We start from the raw sequence: 18,792 nt of genomic DNA, 5'->3' as shown, positions 1-18,792 counted from the left end.
ATCATCATCAATGGAAATATGAGGAACAGCATTTACTGATGCGAAGACCACTTCCAGGCCTGCTCTAGTGGAACTTCACACACACACACACACACACACCTACTCTCAAGTGCCCTCTGGAAAGGATCCTGATGGGTTTTTTAAATAAAATAATAATAATAGTAATAATGATGATGATGATGATGTGTGTTTTCACTAGCACAAGGGCTTGTGCACTAGCAGATGGATGAGTTTTAAATGTTGCACAGCACATGAATGAATCCAAGGTAAAGGCTAGCTGGAAACACGTGCAAAAGATTGTGCAATCTGTCATGCAACAAAGTTACCAGCAACCTGCTTATGCATTCACTTGTACAACAATGTTCTACTGATGCAAAACACTGGAACAAGTATACTGCTAAGTGGCTTTAACTTAGCACTACACTGGATGCCACCCAAATATCTGAACCTTACATGTAAGCCACCTTGACAGGATTTCTATCTGAAAGGCAAGGTATAAATCAGGGGTCAGGAACCTCAGGCCCATGGGCCACAAGCGGCCCATGGGGGTCGTTTAACTGGCCCATGGAGCCCCGCCACCCGCTCGGTCGGCTCCCGTGCACCACATTAAACTGGTGCGGAGCAGAGCAGGGACCGCCTTCCACGACACTGTCTGGCTTCCCATTGGCTGCAGGAAGCTCTTGCAGCCAATGGGAAGCTGCACACGCTTCCTCCATGCCGGAAGGAGCACCGGAAATAGTGTTTGCGCATGCGTCTGCGGGACCGTTAACCGGCCCAAGCCACAAAAACTTTGCCAACCCCTGGTATAAATAATTGGAACAAACAAACATTTTTCTAAGAAACAAAGAAATAAAAAGTATTAAAAGTAGCACAGTTTTATTGCTTTAACTGTTTTGTTATTGGTTTTTAATTTGACATTTGCTATCAATTATGTATTTTTTTTTTAGAGTTTTAAATTTCTTAGAAGCCATTTGGGCAATAAGGAAGCCATTACTGTTTTTTACCTGAAAATAGAAAGGGAACTTGTGGGGAGGCGGGGGGAACCTCACTTAGCAGAAGCAGTGGACAGAATCATTGTCAGACCTGGATCCCACTGATCCCAGGAGCTAACAAGGAAGTTGAGACAATGTGAGCTTCCACGAGCAAGATGCTGGTGGCCAACCACAGGTGGGGAAAAACCCCAACATCGTCAAAGGGAAGGAAAACCAAAGTGCACAGCCACAGGACCTGAGGCAGACGTTGCAAACTGTTTCCGAAATCCTGTCTCACCGCATGGTTGGTAAACGAGAACAAAGACAGTGCTGTTGTTTGGAGTTCCTCTATGCAGAATTATAGGCAGGTAGCAAGGGCAGCGGTCTCCTTTGGTCTCAGCCAGGATGGGGAGGGAAATACCAGAGAAAGGGCATTTCACCATTTTGTGGCAAGAAATCCAGGTTTGCTAGGAAGTGCATCAACTCCAAGCTTTGGGCTCTGACTAAGGGTTCATCTAACTAAGACTACAATCCTAACCATACTTACGTCTCATAGAATTCAGCAAGGACTTCTGACCAGACATAGGTCATGCCTACACTTTCCATTAAAAGCAGTATTATGCCACTTTAACAGCCATGTTCCTCCCCAAAAATCAAGGTCCTATTTTTCAGTGGCATCAAGGGCAAAAGCTGTCACCATGGTTTGTGAGCTGGGGAAGTACCGTATTTTTTGCACCATAACACTCACTTTTTTCCTCCTAGAAAGTAAGGGGAAATGTCTGTGTGTGTTATGGAGGGAATGCCTACGGATGACGGGGGGATCTGCTGCAGTCATGAGCAGAAGATCCATGGTTCCCCTTCCTTCCCTCCTCCGTGGCTCGCTTTGAAACAGCAAAGCGGGAGAAGAGCCACTGAGTGAGGAGGAGAGAGAGACAGAGAGCCTGCTTGCTTTAAAGGAGCAAAGCGGGAGAGGAGAGGAGCGCTTACACGAGTGTAAGCGGCTCCTGTCTGGTTGGCTCCTTTAAAGCAAGCAGGCTCTCTGTCCCTCTCTCCTCCCCACTCAGCTCGCTACATAGCAGCAAAGTTTTTCAGCTCGCTAAGCCGGGGATGAGCGGGGAGGAGGGAGAAAAGCAGAGCCTGCTTGCTTTAAAGGAACAAAGTGGGAGAGGAGAGGAGCCTTCTCCCCTTATACCCCTCTTCTTCATTATTAGCAGCATCCTTCTCCACCCACCCCACGCGTGCTCCTCGTCCCTTGAATGCTTTTCCTTCCCTCCCCACTTAAAACGTGGTTACAAAGCACGGATCCACATGGATCCTCAGGATTTTTGCATTGGGCTACTCCAAACTCACTGTCAGATCACATGTCTGTGGCCACAGCATGAACCACAAAAATCATACATCCACTGTTTCGTTTAGAATATTTTTTTTCTTGTTTTCCTCTTCTAAAAACTACGTGCGTGTTATGGTTGGGTGCGTGTTATAGAGCGAAAAATATGGTATGCAGAGTTTGACGGAAAGAACAGGAAAACAACAGCGCCACCTAGACGCAATTGGCAGTATTGTGGCTGAATGCATCAGGTTAAACGATAAAAGAGATTTCGAACATATGAAGATGACTTCTACTGAGACTGGCTCTTCGTCCACCTGTCCACATTTTCGCATTTTCTTGTGACTTTTTAAAAGCTTTTTGTGAAAAATTCATCACCATTTTAGTGTGAATTTCCCCTAATATACACATTTTTGTATGCAATCTTGCCTAACAAACATATTTTTCGAAAGTGGCTTCCCCTAGTACCTATTACAATGCATTTTTGCTTGTTATTTTCACCAGTACATGGATATATTTGGCTGTAGAACCATACTGCAAGATTCAGAGAAACGTGAACTGCGTTTCCTTTCGTGTGTGTTATTTTGGACAGTGCAAATTATGTAAAGTGCCTTTAAATGAGAACTGAATCAAATGTCTTCCCCAAATGGACCCCACAAATTGACCTACTGTTTTCCCAAGCAGTAGATTGAGCAACTCTCATCCCCCCTTGAAAGAAAAGAATGCTACTGAAACTTACCCCAGAAGCTCCTTTGTTCAGGACAAGGCATATTGGCTGCCTACAGCCAGACAAACATTGTTAATTATTACAGTAGTTAAGGAGAATTTAAAAAACAAAACAAAAAATGAAGAGACAGGGGGAAACCCACATCCAGATGGCACCAGCATTACGGGGCAAAGTTATTGCTGCCCTTGTATGCTCCAGTTCCTGAGTAAGCCACCATTGGCAATTTCTGTTATAATTAACGTCTTTAGGGCTAATGGGATTTCGGTCCCTTGGATAAAAGGTGCATTGTTTGCAACAGTAACTCCTGGGGTTTCTGCCATCCAGGCTGAGGTTAGAATGACCAGGAAATCTTAACTTTCATCTACCATTAGAGTCAAAGTGGCAGTTATATCCCCGGAAATTAAACCACTCGCTGCAGTGAAGTTTTAATGTCTGTGGCTGCATTTGACATCTCATGACTTATGGGACAGGGCAGTTCTTTTTCTCCTGGACTTTAAGCGTCTTCTTGGTCTTAAGAGCTACATCTGCACCAAGATGACTCTCAGATTGGCATTTTAGGGGCTGCCCTCTGCTAAAAGTCGCTGTATCTATACACAAGTTGACAGGCCAATAGACAGTGCAGCTCCAGGTCTGGGGAGTTGGGGGGGAAAGGGACTCTGTGATGCTGCAACCCGACATACACTTGATAGAGCAATCCTGACTTCTCCCAGAGCCCAGCATCCACAACCCTCCCAGTAGCTGGGATGGAAGATGAGGGGCAGGCAGATCATTAGGCCAGCCTAGACCTAATTCAGGCCCAATGCCATTATGTTGTGGCTGTGGGGTTGGCTGGGGATCCAGTGGATCCCAGGCTGGCTCAGCCCCCCACCCCACCCCGAAAACTCTGTTTCAGGGCTTTGTCTCAGTATAAGGATCCCAAAGTGATACCTCGAGTGAGGGCTGGCAGAGATACTTCTGCCCAATCCAATCTTCAGCCTCCCCTGCCCAGGCCAGTGGAATAGGAGTCAACTCCTAGGGGCTAAGGTCCCTTCGTCCCCACCAATAGCATATTTCAGGGGGCCAGCCCTCTCCCCAAGTTGAAGGGCACTGCCATTCAAATGGTGTGTGCGTGTGTGCCATATCATGTGATCAATTATGTGGGGAGGGCTTAGCTAGCCCCCCATATTTTATTCAAGTTAGCACCCCTGCCCAGCGCTAAGGAGGTTTGGAAGTGAGCAAGCATGCATGGGATCTTAAAATTGTAGAGTTGGATGGGACCCTGAGGATCATCAAGTTCAACCCTCTGCAATGTAGGAATATGCAGCTGCCCTATATGGGGATCGATCCTGCAACCTCGGTGTTTAGGACTGTGTTGAGAATAAAATGTGAAGGAGGAGGAGGAGGAGGAGGAGGAGGAGGAGGAGGAGGACTGTATGGGCCATGCTGGGATCCGTAGGGTAGGACAGAAATACCTAACAGGAGAAGTGCCCTTCCCACCAATGATGCAGTTCACTGTCCCCCTGCCCTCCACCATGCAACCATATGCTTTTAAATGCTTTTCCATAAGCCCCAACTCCTTTCTTCTACCCAGATAAAAATACTGGAAAACACTGGATTGAAGACGAAAATGAAGGGCGTTGATTGTTCCTGGAGAAGCAACATTGTAGATTCCATGAGGCGACAAGAAGCTGTGCTGTGGAGGGATTTCGCTTCCATCCTTACAGCATCTGAGATACCTACAGAAGCCACAATGTGCCCTTAATCCCACAACAAAATCAAATCAAAGAGCAATTAATATCCTGATACCTGTGGCCAGCCAGCCAAAGTGGTATAGAGCTGATGATTTCTTTTTCCATTTTACTTCAACTGTGGTTACTTACTTCTCTGTTTCCCCCCCAGCCCTTCTCTGGGCAAGTGGTTTTAGGGGCACCAAAGTTCACTTTTGTGGGTAACCTGCACTCTTAGCTGTTGATTTAATTAACTCAGGCTTCTGAGCTGCTTGACCATATCAGCTCCAGCGGGGCGAAATGATTCCAGGCATAAAATGGATTTATCACTTACAGAATATTCCAGAAGGACACTAGAGGGTGGGGACATATGTGTTTGCATATTTTGATGTGGACAAAGCTATAAAATATAATATCTACAACCCTCAATATTATATATACACAGAGAGAAATTATTTGGGCTGCAAGTGCAGAGATGTAACATTTCAAGAACTGACTTTCTGGTCATATCCATGCACCATACATTTAAAGTACAGTTCCCAGGATTCTTTGGGCATAGCCATGGGTCTTTTAAGCCCATGATGTCTCCTAAAGATCCTGAGAACTGTAGTTAGATAAGGGCGCTGGGAATTGCGACTCTGTGAGGGATAAACATCAGTTCCCCCAAGATTATTTAAGGGAAGCCAGATATGAGCACAGTTAATGTGCTTTAAATGTGCTATAAATGTATAGCAATCTCAGTGTGTATCTTTGTCAGTTCCAGGGCAAGCGTGGGTTCTGCACATTTTCAGCATGGTTCAGTTGGAATCAGGGGAAAAGCAACAGTGAAGAGTGCCTATTGGCTAGCACCCATGATGTTCCTGCTATTTAGGACTTCTTGTTCTGAAAACAGAACTGTATTGGCAAGGCTCCAGGGGCGTAGGAAGGGAGGCGCAGGGGGGCCCCGGGTGTCATCCTTGAGGGCAATGGCAAAATGGCACACCGCGGGGGTGGCACTTACCGTGGGGCCTGGCCTGCAGTGTGCCTGAGCCATGCATCTCTCCTGGGAGTGACGCAGTGGTTCGGGGCCCCGTGCTGCCCAAAACAGCAGTGTGGGGCTTGTGTCCGCCAGGTGGACTCCATGGGCAGTTTGCCACACCACTCCCCTGGGTGGATCGCCGCGCCATCCCTGTACACGGATCGCCAGGGCACCCTCGTGGGCAGCTCGCACCCACCCATACCGCTCTGGGTGCCAGAGCAGCTAGCTACACCCCTGCAAGGCTCTTCTTATTTTAGCAGAACAACACCATGTCTTAATAAAAAAATTCCTTCCTGTAGCACCTTAAAGACCAACTAAGTTAGTTCTTGGTATAAGCTTTCGTGTGCATGCACACTTCTTCAGATACACAGTATCTGTGTATCTGAAGAAGTGTGCATGCACACGAAAGCTTATACCAAGAACTAACTTAGTTGGTCTTTAAGGTGCTACAGGAAGGAATTTTTTTATTTTGACTATGGCAGACCAACACGGCTACCCATCTGTAACTAACACCATGTCTTATTTGTCATGACCTAAAACGTTCTACTTATTAAAATATGCTTGTAATCCATTTACAGTCGTACCTTAGAAGTCAAATGGAATCCATTCCGGAAGTCCGTTCGACTTCCAAAACATTCGGAAACCAAAGTGTGGCTTCTGATTGGCTGCAGGAAGTCGCAGAAGCCCTGTCAGACGTTCAGGTTCCAAAGAATGTTTGCAAACCGAAACACTCACTTCTGGGTTTGCAGCATTCAGGAGCCAAAATGTCTAAATACCAAGGCATTTGGGATCCAAGGTACGACTGTATACTCTTACTGATGGTGGCTGTCCCCAAAATTGTTGCTCTAAGTTCTACTCAGAGTAGATGCATTGAAATTAATAGATCTAAGTTAGTCATTTCCATTAATTCCAATAGGTCTAGGAGTAAAATTAACATTTGATAAAACCCTTTATTTCATTTGTTGTTTCATGTCGTCATTTCCTCTACAAAATTCATCCCACTGTTTTAAAAGCCAAGTGGGTTTTTTTTTTCTTTAGAGGAAAGATTTGCTGGAAAAACATATCTGTCCTAAAATCTATTATGAAATGGTTCTCAATGAGCAAATAAAATGGCAGGCTATGCATTCTGTGGTATCCTAGTGTTCACATGCATGCTTTTTACATGGATGTGTGCTAGAGACAAGAATGCATCCACTCTCCATTCATAGGCTCATTTGCACGTAATGCTAAGCCAAACCATGGCTTAGGAAGAATCCTAAGTTATAGCCTCCACCAAAGAATTATAGTCTCCACCTAAGGAGCCGCTGTTTGGTGATGATACTGAGCATTCTGTTAGAGACCCCCCTCTCTCTCAACATCTCAGTAATATTTGGCCATTATAAACACTTTGGAGTTTTCAAAGGGTTTCATTATCTCACTAATGCTCATAACAGCCCTCCAGGGCAGGCCAGTGTCTTTATCTCCCTATTACAGGTGGAAGAATGGGACTGATTGCTTAAGATCAACTAGTGAGTTCACAGGGGCGAGATTCAGACTTAGGATTTCCTGCTTTATAGTTCAGCCTCTTAATCACTACATTTCACTAGCTCTCAATCAGCTATCTGGCATAGTTATAAGGCAGCCATATATATTTACAGACTGGCTGTAGATGAGAGTGCCTCTGAGCATATGCAAAACCCTCTCCTCCTCCTCAGGCTAGCCCCTGTGGGCTTCAGGCTGCCTGAACCTTCACCACCCTTCTGTTAGCATGTGCCAGACCCAGTGAACACAGCCCCTTTCTTTCAAAGATACCACACATCAACCCCCTTCCAAAAACTCCCCAATTTCCTTTATTCCCTTTAGAAAACTCTTTAAACTTTTCCTCGGTTGCTAAAGCCAGGCTTGTTTGTTCAGCTCCATCTCTGCCTTTTAAGAAAGCTCATTGAAATCTACATTGATTTGTTATTTATCTAACTGCCAACAAAGACGGCCAAAAAAAAAGTCATAATTCTAGGCACTGGGGAGATTGAATTCCTGTATCACTGTTAGCTACATTAACTTGCTTCCTGGATCTCAATTCAATTAGGACAGCATTCCCTAGCATTAATAAATCAATACGGATGCCATTTTGATACATATATTTGAATGTCTTTCATTATATACTACAGGGGCAAGGATTAGAGTTGAAGGCGAAGTTAATGGGACATGACAAGGCAGATCAGGTTCGGTAGGTAGAGCTTTGGAGCCGTTAGCTGTAATTGCTTTCTGTTGCAAAAGATTGTGCCAACGATACACTGGAGCTGTTTAACAGGAATGGCGCAAGCCAGGATCCCCAACAGGACAGGAGAGAAACCAGCAGGTGAAGCTTCTTTCACCAGACCCTCCAATTGCCCCTATTTTCCAGGGACAATCCCAGATTTACAGAAGCTGTCCTGGTTTCCGACTTGACCCTAGAATGTCCTACTTTTCCTTAGGATGTCCTTTTTACTACTGGAGAAATGCAGCCCTCCAAGCTTGTCTATCTGGCCCTCAGAACAGGCCACACCCTTCACTGACCCTGCTTCATTGAATACTTATGCCTGGCAGAATGTGTCCTTGACCTCCAGTAATGTTTTTTGCTTGCCTTCATGGAGGATAGAGAGGAATGGTTGAGTATGTATGTGTAGAAGCTAGACCACTCTATAACAGTGATATTTATATTTGCTGCCCTGCCTACTTTTGCCTCTGGCTCTGCCAACCAATGGCATGTGGCCCTCAGAAGATTGCCCTGAACAGAATGTGGCGCTCTGGCTGAAAAGGGTCCTCCAGCCCTTCCATAGGTCAAAGGGGTAGCGGTCTTCCAGCACCAGGGCTGGCACCACGAGCTGGCACTGATGGGCACTAGCTGACTGTACACATTGAGCAGAGTCCCCCGGGACCTGCTCCACCTCTTCACGCTTCCAACCTGCTTGCTTGTCTGCTCAACTCTCACTCTGGCCCAGACAGCAGTGGTGGTGAGAAGGAAGAGCAGGAGGCAATGCCACCTGCTCGGTGTTGGGAGATTCCATTCCACCTTTTGTTGCAGACATGGGATTGTTGCGTGTCACATGTCTGTTTACTTTCCAGCACAGATTGCTGGGTCCCGTGAGCGGAACTTCCACTCTGTGTATTGCTTTTTTTAGTCTCTCCGAGAAGACAGCAAGGAGAGACGACATGTTTCTTTGTTCTGATTTGTATAAAATAAATCCGTAGTTTTAGTATGTATCCACGGCCTCAGCCTTTCTGTTGTGCAGTTTACGCTGCTACATATAGTGTGCTCAAGGCAGCAAGCTTGAGTCGCTGATTTACGCCAGAGCCAGAGGTTGATGAATCTCCGCAGCGTGATGGCCGAGAGGGAGACGTTCCAGCTGGGGGCTAGCCAGCTGGCCTTTCGACCCCCGGATGCTGACACTCACTCCTTGGGTCTCTCCCTGGCAGGCAAGCAAGTGAAGGTGGCAGAGGAGGAGCAGCAGCAGCAGCAGCTGGTGATAATGGCAGCGGGGTAGTAGATTCACTGAGAAAGGGGGGAGCATGGGAAGTGTCTTGCTGGAAGGACCCTCTAAAATCTGGAGTCAGCACTGCATAAGAACTTATGAAAAGCCCTGCTGGATCAGGCAAAAAGACCCTTCTAGCCCTACATTTTGTTCTCACAGTGACCAACCACATGACTCTTGGAAGCCTGCAAAGGAGGATGTAAGAGCACTCTGCCCAGCAATTGACATTCAGAGGCATACTGAGTGAAGGACAGATAAATATTATCATTATTATTGCTGCTGCAGACACCTCCCAATTTACACAGGTGTTATGTTCCAAGGCACCGCGTGTTTATGTATATTTGAAACACCATCAAAAAAAGCCTGGAAACACTCTCTAAACCACTTGAAACCTTTGCAAAACCCTTTAAAAAACCAGCAGCATTTTACCAAACACCAAACTCCACTACAATCGTTCCCTCCAAACTTCCTTGCTCAAGCCTGTACTCTCCACAGACCTCAACCATTGGTGCAAGGGCTCCTGGGATTGCACTTGCAAAGGCTTGTAGGATTGCTAGGCACTGTTTTCACACCTTTTTGCCCTTTCTGGGCTCTTTTAGGGCCGTTTTTGCCATTTGGAAGGTCGCCTCTGGGTTCAGTGTGATGCGCATGTGCACGATCATGTGTCAATGGGAAGCGTGTAAATTGGTTGTTGCGTGCAGGGCTTTTTTTTCCAGCCACAACTCTCCAGAACGGCGTTCCAGTACCTCTCAACTGAGCCCTGGTACTGTGGGAACAGACCTGACCAGCCAGTAAACATCCTCTATGTGGTCCAGAGAGGGTCTTCTCATGAGCCTGAGGCACAACAGGGCTTTGCTGAGGCTCTTCAGTTTCCCAGCTAACAGCTGATGTGCGGGAAAGCTGCACCTCAGCTGAGCAAACCCCCAGCTGTTCTGGCTCACAGGAGCCAGAGAGGGCTTGGGTGAGGCCTCATTCAGCTGCTCTGAGGCACAGGAACCTCAGCGGAGCAGCCTCAACAAGCTTCTGGCTGGTGAGGAGACACACAAACCCTGACCCCAGAGAGATCCTCTTTGGGCTCTAGGATGGGTCTTCTGAGAGAGGTGCATTCTGGCACCTTTTTCTCTAGAGAAAAAAAAAACCACTGGTTGCATGTATTATTAATTGGCTCTCATCCTATTCAATTTGTCCTCACAACCTGTATCTGAAGAAGTGTGCATGCACACGAAAGCTCATACCAAGAACTAACTTAGTTGGTCTTTAAGGTGCTACTGGAAGGAACTTTTTTATTTTTATTAAGGTCACCAGTGAGATTCATGGCCAAGTAGAGATTCAAACCCAGGTCTCCTAAGACCTAATTTAACACTTTTATGCATAGAATCAGATTAGTCAGTAGGGGAACCCACTGTAAGTACCCAACACAGAACCTAATTGCTCTAAAGCAGCTTTCCTCAATTTTGTGCCCTTCAGATGTTTTGCAAGACTACAACTCCCATCAAGCATCCAACATGGCTGATGGGAGCTGTAAAAAGGTAAAGGGACCCCTGACCATTAGGTCCAGCTGTGACCGACTCATCTCGCTTTATTGGCCGAGGGAGCCGGTGTGCAGCTTCCGGGTCATGTGGCCAGCATGACCAAGCCGTTTCTGGCGAACCAGAGCAGCGCACAGAAATGCCGTTTACCTTCCCGCTGGAGCAGTACCTATTTATCTACTTGCACTTTGATGTGCTTTCGAACTGCTAGGTTGGCAGGAGATGGGAGCTGTAGTAAAAAATAAAAACAAAAACGTATTGAGAACATCATGCTGGCAAAGGCTGCTGTAAAAATTATCAGACACTTCACACTGGCCCTTTGAATTCTCCTATTATAATAGAGAGCCTTGTAATGCCTCTGTGTCTCTACAGTTCTTAAGATCTCCCCATTTCAAATTGATTGGGACAGTCATGATTGCCAAGTGAGAAGCTCAAATCCTTGTTCCTTATCCATTCACTTTGCTGCTAGGTTCCTTAAGAAGATACGAACTGAGTCGTCCATCAACATGACTCCTGGAGACAATCAAATAGGCACCTTGCAAAATGCAGTATTCATCTCTTAAAGGTCTTAAAAGCATTTCTCAATTATGAATGGTCTGGAGGGAGTGATTCCTAGTGCATCTAGGGATAAATAAAGATGGAAAATAATAGCATATCAATAGTATTGCAACTTACCTTCTCTCTCGGCACATAGGGACATGCCTCATCCCACTTGTTCTCCAAGATTAGATAGACAAAAGATTACATTTAGGAGCTTGAAAATGCAATTATTGTCCATCTTCTTTGGGTAAAAAGTATTACAATTCAATCATACTCCTTTTCTCTTGGAATCTGCCAGAGACAAAAACACCCGACAAATTTGTATCAGCAAGATCAAATCAAATCAAAAACAGCAAAAACATAAATAACGTTTTTGACCAAAAGAGAAAATTGAAGCAGAAGGCATGCATTACATTGCTAAGTTTTAGGTCCTGCAAGGAACAATATGCAAGGCATCCCTTACTTTTGAAAACATTATTCGTATACAAATAAACTGGTGACCATAGGAAGCTGCCTTACACTTTTATTTTAGATCTTGTTGTGATTTATGTGAAAGTTTGGTTGTGCATTTGTTAATGTTTTCTTTATTGTTCACGACTACTTCTGTTATTCGAAGAGTCGGACACGACTAAACAACTAAACAACAACACTTCTGTTATGTTGCATTTATGTATTTTTTCATGTTGCAAACCGCCTTGAGAATGGTTAGAACTGTGGAAAGACGGTATACAAATAAAATTATGTATGTACAACTTTTGGACATTAACTCAGTATTGTCTACATTGACTGGCTGTGGCTCTCCAGGGTTTCAGGCAGGAAACTATTTCCAAGGCCTACCTGGATATTCAAGAATTGAACCTGGGACCTTCTGTATGCAAAGCAAATGTAGGGAATGTCGTCTCTTAGATATTCAGGGTCTGGGTCATTTACGGCTTTAACACTAACATGGGCCTCTTGAATTGGGCCGGGAATGAACTGGCAGCCAATGCAGCTGTTTTAAAACATGAGTGATATGAGTTCTAAATGGAACCCCTAGACCAGTTGAAGTTTCCGAGTTGTCTTCAAGAGCAGCCCCAGGTATAGCACATAGCAAAATGCATATATATTAGCATATAGAGATCTTCCCCTTCATGGATCACTGCCTTCCCCTTCATGGATCACTGCCTTGCCGTGGCGAAGGGGCTTGAAGAACTCAGAGAAGCTATGAACTACGTCGAGCAGGGCACACAAGATGAACAGGTCATAGTGGAGAGTTTTGACCAAACGTGATCCACCTGGAGTAGGAATCGGCAAGCCACTCCAGTATCCCTGCCAAGAAAACTCCATGGACAAAGACAACAGGCATATAAAAGTTATGACACTGGAAGATGAGCCCCTCAGGTCGGAAGGTGTCCAACATGCTACTGGGGAAGAGCGGAGGACAAGTACAAGTAGATCCAGAGCTGATGAAGCGGCTGGGCCAAAGCCAAAAGGACGCTCAGTTGTGGATATGCATGGAAGCGAAAGGAAAGTCCAATGCTGTAAAGAAAAATATTGCATAGGAACCTGGAATGTAAGAACCATGAACCTGGGTAAGTTGGATGTGGTCAAAAATGAGATGGCAAGAATAAATATTGACATCCTGGGCATCAGTGAGCTAAAATGGACGGGAATGGGCGAATTCAGTTCGGATGACTACCATATCTACCACTGTGGGCAAGAAACCCGTAAGAGAAATGGAGTGGCCCTCATAGTCAACAAAAGAGTGGCGAAAGCTGTACTGGGATGCAGTCTCAAAAATGATAGAATGATCTCGATACGAATCCAAGGCAGACCTTTGAACATCACAGTAATCCAAGTTTATGCACCAACTACTGGTGCTGAAGAAACTGAAATTGACCAGTTCTATGAAGACTTACAAAACCTTATCGAAGTGACACCAAAGAAGGATGTTCTGCTCATTATAGGGGATTGGAATGCTAAAGTAGGGAATCAAGAGATAAAAGGAACAACTGGCAAGTTTGGCCTTGGAGATCAAAACGAAGCAGGGCAAAGGCTAATAGAGTTCTGTCAAGAGAACAAGCTGGTCATCACAAACACACTTTTCCAACAACACAAGAGACGACTCTACACATGGACATTCCCAGATGGGCAACATCGAAATCAGATTGATTATATTCTCTGCAGCCAAAGATGGAGAAGCTCTATACAGTCAGCAAAAACAAGACCTGGAGCTGACTGTGGCTCAGATCATCAGCTCCTTATAGCAAAATTCAAGCTTAAACTGAAGAAAGTAGGAAAAACCACTGGACAGGTAAGATACAATCTAAACCAAATCCCTTATGAATACACAGTGGAAGTGAGGAACAGGTTTAAGGATTTAGATTTGCTGGACAGAGTGCCTGAAGAACTATGGATGGAGGCTCGCAACATTATACAGGAGGCAGCAACTAAAACCATCCCAATGAAAAAGAAATGCAAGAAAGCAAAGTGGCTGTCCAACGAGGCCTTACAAATAGCGGAGGAGAGAAGGCAAGCAAAATGCGAGGGAGATAGTGAAAGATACAGGAAATTGAATGCAGATTTCCAAAGAACAGCAAGGAGAGACAAGAAGGCCTTCTTAAACGAGCAATGCAAAGAAATAGAGGAAAGCAACAGAATGGGAAGAACCAGAGATCTGTTCAAGAAAATCGGAAATATGAAAGGAACATTTCGTACAAAGATTACCATAATAAAGGACAAAAGTGGTAAAGATCTAACTGAAGCAGAAGACATCAAGAAGAGGTGGCAAGAATACACAGAGGAATTATACCAGAAAGATATGGATGTCTCGTACACCCTAGGTAGTGTGGTTGCTGACCTTGAGCCAGACATCCTGGAGAGTGAAGTCAAATGGGCCTTAGAAAGCACTGCAAATAACAAGGCCAGTGGAAGTGATGGTATTCCAGCTGAACTGTTTAAAATTTTAAAAGATGATGCTGTTAAGGTGCTACACTCAATATGCCAGCAAGTTTGGAAAACTCAGCAGTGGCCAGAGGATTGGAGAAGATCAGTCTACATCCCAATCCCAAAGAAAGGCAGTGCCAAAGAATGCTCCAACTACCGCACAATTTCACTCATTTCACATGCTAGCAAGGTTATGCTTAAAATTCTACAAGGAAGGCTCAAGCAGTATGTGGACCGAGAACTCCCAGAAGTGCAAGCTGGATTTAGAAGAGGCAGAGGAACCAGAGACCAAATTGCAAACATGCGCTGGATTATGGAGAAAGCCAGAGAGTTCCAGAAAGACATCTACTTCTGCTTCATTGACTATGCAAAAGCCTTTGACTGTGTTGACCACAGCAAACTATGGCAAGTTCTTAAAGAAATGGGAGTGCCTGATCACCTCATCTGTCTCCTGCGAAATCTCTATGTGGGACAAGAAGCTACAGTTAGAACTGGATATGGAACAACTGATTGGTTCCAAATTGGGAAAGGAGTACGGCAAGGCTGTATATTGTCTCCCTGCTTATTTAACTTATATGCAGAATTCATCATGCGAAAGGCTGGGCTGGATGAATCCCAAGCCGGAATTAAGATTGCCGGAAGAAATATCAACAACCTCAGATATGCAGATGACACAACCTTGATGGCAGAAAGTGAAGAGGAATTAAAGAACCTTTTAATGAGGGTGAAAGAGGAGAGCGCAAAATATGGTCTGAAGCTCAACATCAAAAAAACGAAGATCATGGCCACTGGGCCCATCACCTCCTGGCAAATAGATGGGGAAGAAATGGAGGCAGTGAGAGATTTTACTTTCTTGGGCTCCATGATCACTGCAGATGGTGACAGCAGTTACGAAATTAAAAGACGCCTGCTCCTTGGGAGAAAGGCGATGGCAAACCTAGACAACATCTTAAAAAGCAGAGACATCACCTTGCCAACAAAGGTCCGTATAGTAAAAGCCATGGTTTTCCCAGTAGTGATGTATGGAAGTGAGAGCTGGACCATAAAGAAGGCTGATCGCCGAAGAATTGATGCTTTTGAATTATGGTGCTGGAGGAGACTCTTGAGAGTCCCATGGACTGCAAGAAGATCAAACCTCTCCATTCTGAAGGAAATCAGCCCTGAGTGCTCACTGGAAGGACAGATCGTGAAGCTGAGGCTCCAATACTTTGGCCACCTCATGAGAAGAGAGGACTCCCTGGAAAAGACCCTGATGTTGGGAAAGATGGAGGGCACAAGGAGAAGGGGACGACAGAGAATGAGATGGTTGGATGGTGTTCTTGAAGCTACTAGCATGAGTTTGATCAAACTGCGGGAGGCAGTGGAGGACAGAAGTGCCTGGCGTGCTCTGGTCCATGGGGTCACGAAGAGTCGGACACGACTAAACGACTAAACAACAACAAATAGAGATCTTCTGCAAATTTGTATCCTCGCTTGTTCTCCTTTCTGGTGATGCATAAGTGGCCACCTTCAAAGCATCTGCTACTGTCCTGGCTTACAGCTTGTCCCCATAAAATGTGTGCAAAGCCTCTCCGCTGGAAGCTACTAGAAGTGGTTTGCTGGGTGCACTGGAGCCGCTGTGCCATCTTTCTGGCAGGTGGGTCACCATCACTTACTGGGAGGGAGAAAGGTGAGGTGGCAGGGAGGTGGGTGTGGTGCAAATGCCCAGCGGAGCCAACACACCAACAGAACCAATCCAGCGCTCCTGCTGGTGTTTTCCCACTGCAATAATATCTCTGCTGACTTAGATGCTTTGGCTGAGAATCCTGCATTGCAAGGGGTTAGGCGTGATGAGCCTTGGAGTCCCTTCCAACTCTGCAATTCTAAGATTCTATGCCAGGGTTTGAACCAGTAGCCTTCTGCATGTGAGCAGATGATACACCACTGAGCTCCAAGCCATTTCCTGCCTTGCTGTTGTTGTTTTTTTTAAGTGTGTGTGTGTGTGTGTGCGCGCGCGCGCGTGCGTACCTGAGTGAATACTGGATTGTAAGTAGTTATGCTCTCTAAACAAGGGACCCTCTAGAGTGGTTGGTTCCACTGGGGGGGGGGGCGGGGGGAACTAAGCTATTAAGAGCAGTTAGGACTTGGAATGCTCTTTGAAACCAGGTGGCTTTGCTTTAAAATGCACCTTCATCTGTAGCAATAAGGCATTTATGTACTTTTTCCATACTTTGAAAAATACAAAGAGGTGGGAGATCTTTTTCATTACCTATTTTATCACACACTCTCCTACAATGCAAGTAGGGAGAGGGAGCTAATACCCCAATCCAAACCAAAGATTTACTCAAATGTTGGAATAGAGGGAATTGCCCATTTTGCTTCTCTACGCTTCTCATTTTCCCAATCTTAAATTCAGTTCCCCACATTTCTGCAACAACTTGCAGGGATGGGGAGGGAGAGTTTAAAAATCCTCCTGAAAATTCATCAGCATTTTAAAGTGACTGTCTCCTAATAAACAGAGGAAGCTGGCATTGGGGCTGCCACTGACACTCAGCATTTGCCACCTGAAGTGACTGACTCACTCTGCCAAATGGCTGGACTGGCCTTGCATATCACATTTTTTTCCACCCAAATGTCAACTTACATTGGCGTAAGCGTCATCAAGCTCAGCTGGACGAATCTGTCAGTTTTGGTTCCTCTCGGGTTTCTCGTTTTCCCAGTCTGAAATCCTGTCCCTGACATTTCTGCAGCAGTTTGTACTTTCTTAAAGCCCTCATTCATTAAGTGGTCATGTCTCCTAACAAACACAGTCTTACTGCAGTTTTGGCAAAGGTTCAAGGTCCTTGTATTAATTTACAAAGCCCTGAACAACTTAGGTCCAGGGTACCTCAGCGACCACCTGAACCCTTATATTCCAGCTTGATCCCTGTGTTCATGTGTAGGAGAACATTGCCATGCTGGCTGGGGCTGATGGGAGTTGTAGTCCAAATCATCCGGAGAGCGCCAGGTTGGCCAAGTCTGCCACAGACCATATGACAGGGAAAGAGTTTGTGTCATTTTAATGGAACAGAGGCAGGATTTCATTTTGATGTTCATTTCCATTCTCCAAGATTTCCCCCTCTATGTTCTGCCAGAACTCCAGGAACCTCCCTCCCTTGCTTCAAGCTTCAGACCATTCAAAGCCAGACTTGTAAGAGCTTTGCACTTTCCACCGCTTGCCAGGCTAAACAAGGTGACGGCTGCCCTTTCTGAGCTACCACATGCGGGTTCATGACCTCTGGAGGTACACAGGACGTTAGCCTCCTCTGGGGTCCTATTTAGCTTGGCCATATTGGACTAAAAGAAATGAAACGTCTATTCAATTAACGAACTGCGAATGAGAAGTTTTCCACCTCCTAGTTGTACATTTCCCCATAAACAATAAGTTCGCATGCGTGTGATTTTCTTTTTAAAAAAGAAAAACCTGTTGCCATGAGATGGATTATTCTTTCTCCCTGTCAGGTTCCTGTCGAAAAACATGATAGCAGCTCTTACTCGAAAGTAAGGAAGAGCTCTTTAATCAAGCTAAAAGTGGAGCAGACTCAGCAGGAAGAACAAGGCCCAGAAGTCAGGATTCCAAAGTACATGGGCAAGGCAAGGCGTCCACAATAAAGAGAAGCCAGGAAGATGACACACAGCTGACACATCTCTCCAACCAAGTTTGTAAAGATGGCGGAGGGCTTGCTCATGGGACTCTCCCTTTGGTTCAGCCCTGCATGTGTGCTCCATCCATGCAGGTGCATCTGATCATACCTACAGAAGTGGCACCTTGTTCTTGGTGACAAGATTATGTGCTACCCCTCTGCCTTCATCTTCTCCTGTTCAGCCCTGGCTGACTGAAGTCCTCCCCCCACCCTGATGTGGCTCTGCATCCCTCAGGAGGAGTGGGGAACGGACATGTCAAGCCTCTCTCTTCCATTCCTGCATGCCTACCTTCCAACCCCACCCCACCCTGTATCTACTTCTAACTTCCGTCCTCCTCCTCTTGTGTCTGTGGATGCTAGATCATGCGAGAGCTGAAGGGCCTATGACACCTACGTACACCTACTGTTAGGGTGGGAAGAAGAAGAAGAAGAAGAAGAAGAAGAAGAAGAAGAAGAAAACGTTCCTGCACCTTTAATAGTTGCATAAGAAGCTGCACCTACTGAAAATCCTTTATATATTTTTTTACACAATTACAGAAGCCCTGCCCTTTTTTAAATCTGGCCACCCTGCCTACTGTGCCCAGACTCTTCACACCTGAGAAGGAAGAGAAATACGTGACAGTATTTGGGAGGGGGAGGCACATTAATTGACAGATACAAGCTTGCATACAACATGGATCTATTCTAAAGCAGCATCCTTGAAATGTTAGCTATGCCACTAAAGAAGAGAGACAAAACATGTCTAGCCAGCAATAATATTCACCTGTATCAGATTGTTCATGGAAACTGATTGCAGTGGTTATTAGATGCCAAATAATTTAATCTGTACGCTATCATGTTATTTATAGCATTGCAGGGAGTTGGACTAGACCCTGGCGGTCCCTTCCAACTCTACA

General features: G+C 45.4%; 1 long non-coding RNA gene across 2 annotated transcripts in view; it reads right to left on the bottom strand.

The window, feature by feature from the left end:
* LOC309537382 overlaps positions 1-18,792 on the bottom strand; it is a 63,046-nt gene that overhangs the window by 18,303 nt on the left and 25,951 nt on the right. For both annotated transcript variants that reach the window (XR_014221850.1, XR_014221851.1), the window contains exon 3: positions 11,445-11,600. This is a non-coding gene — a long non-coding RNA (uncharacterized lncRNA). The remainder of the gene's footprint in view (positions 1-11,444; positions 11,601-18,792) is intronic.

This window comes from Podarcis vaucheri, assembly GCF_965113315.1.
Source record: "Podarcis vaucheri genome assembly, chromosome: 7".
NCBI classification, from domain to species: Eukaryota; Metazoa; Chordata; class Lepidosauria; order Squamata; family Lacertidae; genus Podarcis; species Podarcis vaucheri.
Note: the sequence above shows the minus strand (reverse complement) of the source record. Positions and strands in the feature narration are given on the sequence as shown.